Source organism: Tachypleus tridentatus, chromosome 8, assembly GCF_004210375.1.
Source record: "Tachypleus tridentatus isolate NWPU-2018 chromosome 8, ASM421037v1, whole genome shotgun sequence".
NCBI classification, from domain to species: Eukaryota; Metazoa; Arthropoda; class Merostomata; order Xiphosura; family Limulidae; genus Tachypleus; species Tachypleus tridentatus.
Window position 1 is genome coordinate 16,977,359 of NC_134832.1, and position 6,481 is coordinate 16,983,839.

Below are 6,481 nucleotides of genomic sequence, written 5' to 3' on the forward strand. Positions count from 1 at the left end.
AGATTACCAAATATGAACCTAAAAGAAAGTTTCATTAGCCAATTTACCAAAGTAAAAAATTAACTGGATAAACTGGTTGACTCTTTCTTCTGAAATTTTAATAACACGTATTTCAACTCAAGGAAAACAGTTCAAAAAATAGGTAGTTTCGTTTACTTCTAGGAAGTTTTGTTAAGAAACCACATGTAAATAAAAGTTATATTAATTCCATCCTTGGTGTTCTTTTCCTTTCTTTTTGATGTTTCTTCTAGTCACTGTTTTGTAAAGATTAACGTTTTGTTATTGCTGTGTTGCTTAAAATTGTAGCACCCCAGTGGCTCAACGGTAAGTCTGCGGATTTCCAACGCTAAAATCCGACTTTCGATACCTGTGGTGGGCAGAGCTTCATTCAAAACAACAACAACTTAAAATTGTAAGTTAAGTAATTTATAATTCAAAATTAATTTTAGTTTACTTTGCTATAACTCGTTCCATTACCATTTTTAGTAATTAATGAAATTTATTAAATTAATTATATTGATTTTTACATGCTCCTCTTATTTTTTCCTTCCACAGTGGGTTTGTTTTTGAATTTCGCGCAAAGGTACTCGAGGGCTATCTGCGCTAGCCGTTCCTAATTTAGCAGTGTAAGACTAGACGGAAGGCAGCTAGTCACCACCACCCACCGCTAACTCTTGGGCTACTCTTTTACCAGCGAATAGTGGGATTGATCGTCGCATTATAACACCCCCACGACTGAAAGGGTGAGTATGTTTGGTGCGACGGGGATTCGAGCCCGCGACCCTCAGTTTACGAGTCGAACGCCTTAACCCATCTGGCCATTCAGGGCCCCAACAGTGGGTCTGTGTTAAGTTTATAAACTTATATTGATAAAATATGGGATTCAAAACCTGGTGGTTGGCTATATATCACTTCTCGCATTAAACAATAATGGAATTATTTATATGGTCTAAAATATTTACATTTTATATACACTGTTGTTTCATTTCAACATTTTATCTTATAATTATTTATACAAAAATTATTTTTAATTAGCTGGTTAGAGTACTTGAAGATAAATTCGTTTATTCATATTCATGTCTTGATTTTAAGACTGCAAACAATAAAAGTGTAGAACCCATTAGTTTCAGTATTTGTTATAGTTGGAGTCACTAGGGAGCTTACGACGAGAAACTAACTCGAATTACTTTTTTGTAGGGTAGAAAGTGATAAAAGTGAAGTGATGGAGAAAGATTGGAGAAGATAGAAACGGAAAAAACACTGTTGGTGGTTTTATTTTACATAGAGGTTTGTAATGTTTAGTGAGATAGGGTGAAATCCATTTGAATTTTCTAAGCCGTTGAGTGATATTAACACAGTATAGGGACAATGTAACCTAACAAGTTTGTTTTGTGTCATAGCTCGTATCGCATTAAGGTTTATTTCGGTTGTTGTAACGATGTTCTGAGATTTGCTTATTACAAAACTTTAAGATGACATAAACGACTGTTTGGGGGCGGGGGCAGATTCTTCTTTGTCTCTGTTAGTAGCAACGTTATCAATGCTTTTAAGTTCGTATTTTACAACCACTTTGTTGGCATCTGTCACAGATGTGAAACGAAACGTTCGCATAAAATACAGTTAAATGTCAAAGGTAGATCTTTCAGTTTTAAGACATTTATGAAATGTTTCTTGGAAGCACGTTTTGTCATAGTGTTTTAGTGATATCTAATAGTGAATGTAGAGAAACGTAACTTAAAAACAACAGCACGGAGGAAACTCTATGCAAAAACTTGGAATTATGTTACGTTAATTAAATGTTTAAATTAATTATTATTATTATAGCTGAATCTCTCTTATTTACCTAAATGTGTGCGCCTAAATTTGTTTAATAGTGAAGGGGCTCGGGTGGCAAAGGCAAGAAACAATTGACTTTTAAAGTAACACTGAAAGTGGGGTAGCACGTGCTACTTCTGCCTCCCCCTTCCTTACGTGCGTGTGGCTAGTTTATTGGTGTGTAACATGACAGAGTTCGTACTGTTTCACCGAACCAGTCCTATCGCGTTTTTTGCACGAAAATTGTTCTATAATTTACTTGTTTGTTTTGAATTTCGCGCAAAGCTACATGGGGGCTATCCGCGCTAGCCGTGCCTAATTTAGTGATGTAAGACTAGAGGGAAGGCAGCTAGTCATCACCACCCACCGCCAACTCTTGGGGTACTTTTACCAACAAATAGTGGGATTGGCCTTAACCACCTGGCTATGCCGGACTCTATAATTTACTTCAAGTCATATAAATTAAACAATTAATGTCACGACTGGAATGAGAAATATTAGTGATTGGTGTTTGTCTGTTCAATCTTTGTTTGGATATAGCTGCTAAAGTATTACATTTATGAACACTTAGGAGACAGATGTACATGGATGGCAACCAGTGTTTAGTATCTAACTAATATTTATATTATTAATATTTTTATATGGTATTGTATCTAGTTAAGAACAACAATAGAACAATAATATAGTTGTTGACGAGTTAAACTTGATAACAGGTTTTCATTGTAGAGATAATATGTTGTGGCTAATCTTGCACAGTGATAGTTGTTAAACATTCTATTATTGGACCTTTGAAAAATTATGGATGTATATGTTAACTGGTTGTCTGAGTTAGAATTTAAATTTATCATCATGAAGTAATTAGAATAAATGAATCACTTTACATCTATCTGTTTTTATGCGGGAAAAGTTTCTTCATGTAAATGTTCTATAAGTTAATCCATTTATGCAACAAGAACGTTATATCTCGTACTTATCACCACACGTTGAGCATATTCCAGTAAAAATAGTGACCTACTTAATGTATACGCCGGGTATAACTACTTCAAATAAGTCAACTTTTTTCCGACAGGCGGCGTAGCTTGTCAGTTTGTGTTTAACCAGAATGTAGAGACTTGTTATCAATAATACATGAACCTTCCGTGCTAGAAGAGATATTCGTTACATATCTATAGAAACGAGAGTTCACGGTTGCTCGATTACATCACTGCTTTCTGCCATTTTCTTGTCGTACGCTTTCTTTCTTGTTCCAGTGTGTGAGCACAGTGGTTGAATAGGAGAATTCGCGAGCTACTTCTGGGAAGTCACGCAGTACAGTTTGAAGAACGGAATTAAACATAGGATATCGTGACCCCTCCTACGTAACATAAGATATGCCCTTAGGGCGGAGTAAGACACCAAGGGACAAAAATACCCCCATTAAACATTTATAATATTGAAAACCTAGTCAGTCACCCGAAAACTTTTGTTTGAGTATCCATATACATGTATACGTATTTGTGTTTCTGTCTGCGAGTTTCTATGATCATCGGTCACCCTTTGCAGTATTTCATAGTTGGCTTGCTCTGGAGCTAGCTTGCTTAGTATCACATCAATGTATTCATTCAATATTCCTAATCTGTTCTATTTTATTACTAGAAAATGTAAAAAAAAAAAAAATACTGTGAGAAAAAGATAACCAATTTGTGGAGTTTATATTACTTTAAGGAGCATACGACTGTTTCCAGTTTATATTACTTTAAGGAGCATACGACTGTTTCCAGTTTATATTACTTTAAGGATCATACGACTGTTTCCAGTTTATATTACTTTAAGGAGCATACGACTGTTTCCAGTTTATATTACTTTAAGAAGCATACGACTGTTTCCAGTTTATATTACTTTAAGGAGCATACGACTGTTTCCAGTTTATATTACTTTAAGGATCATACGGCTGTTTCCAGTTAATATACTTGAAGGAGCATACGACTGTTTCCAGTTAATATACTTGAAGGAGCATACGACTATTTCCTTTTCTTTTTAACGCGCTTTGGAAGGCGAACGTTTTCTACTGGAGTAACGAATATTTGAAACTCTACATTTACAATAGTATTTACAATTTACTGACAAAATTATTACTGATACGGAAGTTCTCCTTACGCTTGGTATGGCTTGATGGTTAGTGGCATTCAACCCGCAAGACGGAGGTCGCTGGTTCGAATCTTCATCACTGAAAATGCTCGCCTTTTACGTCTTAGGGTTGTTATAATGTAACGGCCAACTCCCAATATTTGTTGGTAAAGAATTGGTGGCGGTGATGTTGACTTGTTAGCTACCTTTTCTCTTGTATTTCACTCCAATATGAGGGACGGCAAGCGTAGACAGCCCTCTAGTAGCATTCCGTGAAATTAAAGCCAAACCTCCTTAATTAGCTGTTAATGATCGTATTCTGCAGTAAGTAGTTTTATGAAAAAAGCAACAAGATTTAATTAAAACTTAAGCAAAAAGAAATACAAAATTCATATTTATAAAATCTTTGTCATGCACCATACACTGGTGAAAATAACAAAGTCCCAGGAATGTATATGATCAAAATAATATCTCCAAGTGTACACCAGATGGCGCTTTACTACAAATTTTATGCATGCTAGGTTCGTGGTTAGGTCGCATGGTAAGGAAGCATGCAGCTATATCCATATAGAAATCAAGATTAATTTGCCAAATTTTTGAAAGCCTCCAAATTAAAATCATTCCACAAGGAATTCTTGTAAATTGAAATACTATGTCATCCGTAGAATCTAAAGCTACACGAGGGCTATGTGTGCCAGCAATCCCTAATTTAGCAGTGTAAGACTAGATGGAAAGCCACTAGTCATCCCCATCCACCACGAATAGTGGGATTGAAAATCACATTATAATGCCACACGTCTGAAAGGGCAAGAAAGTTTGGTGTGATGGGGATTCGAACCCTCGGATTACGAGTCGAGTGCCTAAACCACCTGGTCATGTCGGGCAAATAAAAAGGAAAGTGAAACCTTTTTGGCCTCAAGCTTTCTTATTTTTTTTTTTTTTTTGTTTCTGAAGATTAAATCAAGTGTTTAGGGATAAAGAGCTTGATTTGATATTCACTGAAAACTAGCCAATGGTTATCTGCGTTTGTCTTCCCTAATTTTGAAATCAAACACTAATAGAGAAACTAGACAGTTAACAGAACCCGCTGCTAACGTTTGACGTTTTTTTAATAGTATTGGAAGATTTGACATACGCTGTTATAACATATTAATGGCCTTAAACTGTTGTTCACGATTTTTTTTTTTTAATTTTACGCGAAGCCTGTGACCATCTTTCCGGTACGCTAAACACTCGGCCAGGCCTAGCTTAGAAAGGTAGGCAGATAACATGAGTAAGTGGTTTACTTTTCATAGTTAATGACTATACTTTATAATCAGTGATGACGAGAAAACCCACTTATAGAGAAAAACCTGACGATGACCGAAGAAGGTCGAGTTCGCTCCAGTACGTAAAAGATTATACTTTATCTTCCTAAGGCTTAACTTTTGGCTAACTTAACTTAAATGCTTAACTTTTCTCACCCTGTAAAAGTAGGTTTTCCTGATAATGAGGTTCGCATGGCGAGGTGGCTCGGGGGCACTTGACTCTCAGTCTGATGGTTGCAGGTTCGAATCCTTTTCAGCCGAGGGCATGTTATTATGTGACAGTTAATCTTACTATTCTTTGGTAAAAGAACAGCCCAAGGGTTGGTGTTGAAGAATGACGATTAGCTGCCTTCCTCTAGTCTATCACTATACAGTACACTTACTGAACGATGATGTTGAAATCTTAGTTATTTTAAATAACTTACGCTTTTTAACACGTTGAAACTTACTATTTGAAGAGATTAACTTGGAAGATCATCTTGAAAATAAATTATGTGAATTATTCGAAACATTATTATTCTATGTTATAGAATAATAAAGAAAGATATATAGTTCACCATATTTTATCTCGGTTATTTCTTTTAAAAGGAATTTTGTCTGTCTGTTTGTTCAAAGTAATTGAAGTGACAAAATGTGAGCAAATGAAGTAAAAAAGGCGAAAATTAATAAAACACATGAAATCAAAATGCACAATACTCAGATATTTCTTCGTATGTTTTGATACAATTTTTCTTTACAATAATAGTAGGCATAAAATTTATAATTTAAAAGCTAGATTTAATTGTAACTGCACACGGGTATATATATGTATGTTTGTGTCGTAAGTTTATTCCCATACAGTTTACATATATATATTGTGTGTGTGTTATTCAGAAGTCGTGAGAAGAAAAACACGTAAGCTACATGAACGAGCCCCGCCCTCATGGACTACTTGGAAGGAATGTTAAAACGACAACTTTCACTTGACATTCCTTTCAGATCTGGGTGTTACGTGTTATTAAATACATTATTATTTTCTTTTTAATCTGGATATTGCTGCTTTACATCATACTTGAAGATAACAGGATCAGAGAAGAAATGTATTTTCAAATAATCTCTACGAGTTAGATCACGAAACGTAAAATATTCGGGCTCGATTCGACTTTATTTCTCCAAATTAATATAGTTGGTCACACACCTACCAATGAATTGAAATTTAGAGTTGGTTTTGTTGCACTTTATTTTTAATAAACAAAATTATAAATAAAACAGTG

General features: G+C 35.1%; 1 long non-coding RNA gene across 1 annotated transcript; it reads left to right on the forward strand.

Annotated features, from left to right (window-relative positions):
- The first annotated feature begins 256 nt into the window (after window positions 1–256).
- Window positions 257–5,688, forward strand: LOC143224103 (uncharacterized). Its single transcript, XR_013013212.1, has 3 exons — window positions 257–412; window positions 556–743; window positions 1,198–5,688. It is a non-coding gene; the product is annotated as an uncharacterized LOC143224103 (long non-coding RNA).
- Window positions 5,689–6,481: the final 793 nt, after the last annotated feature.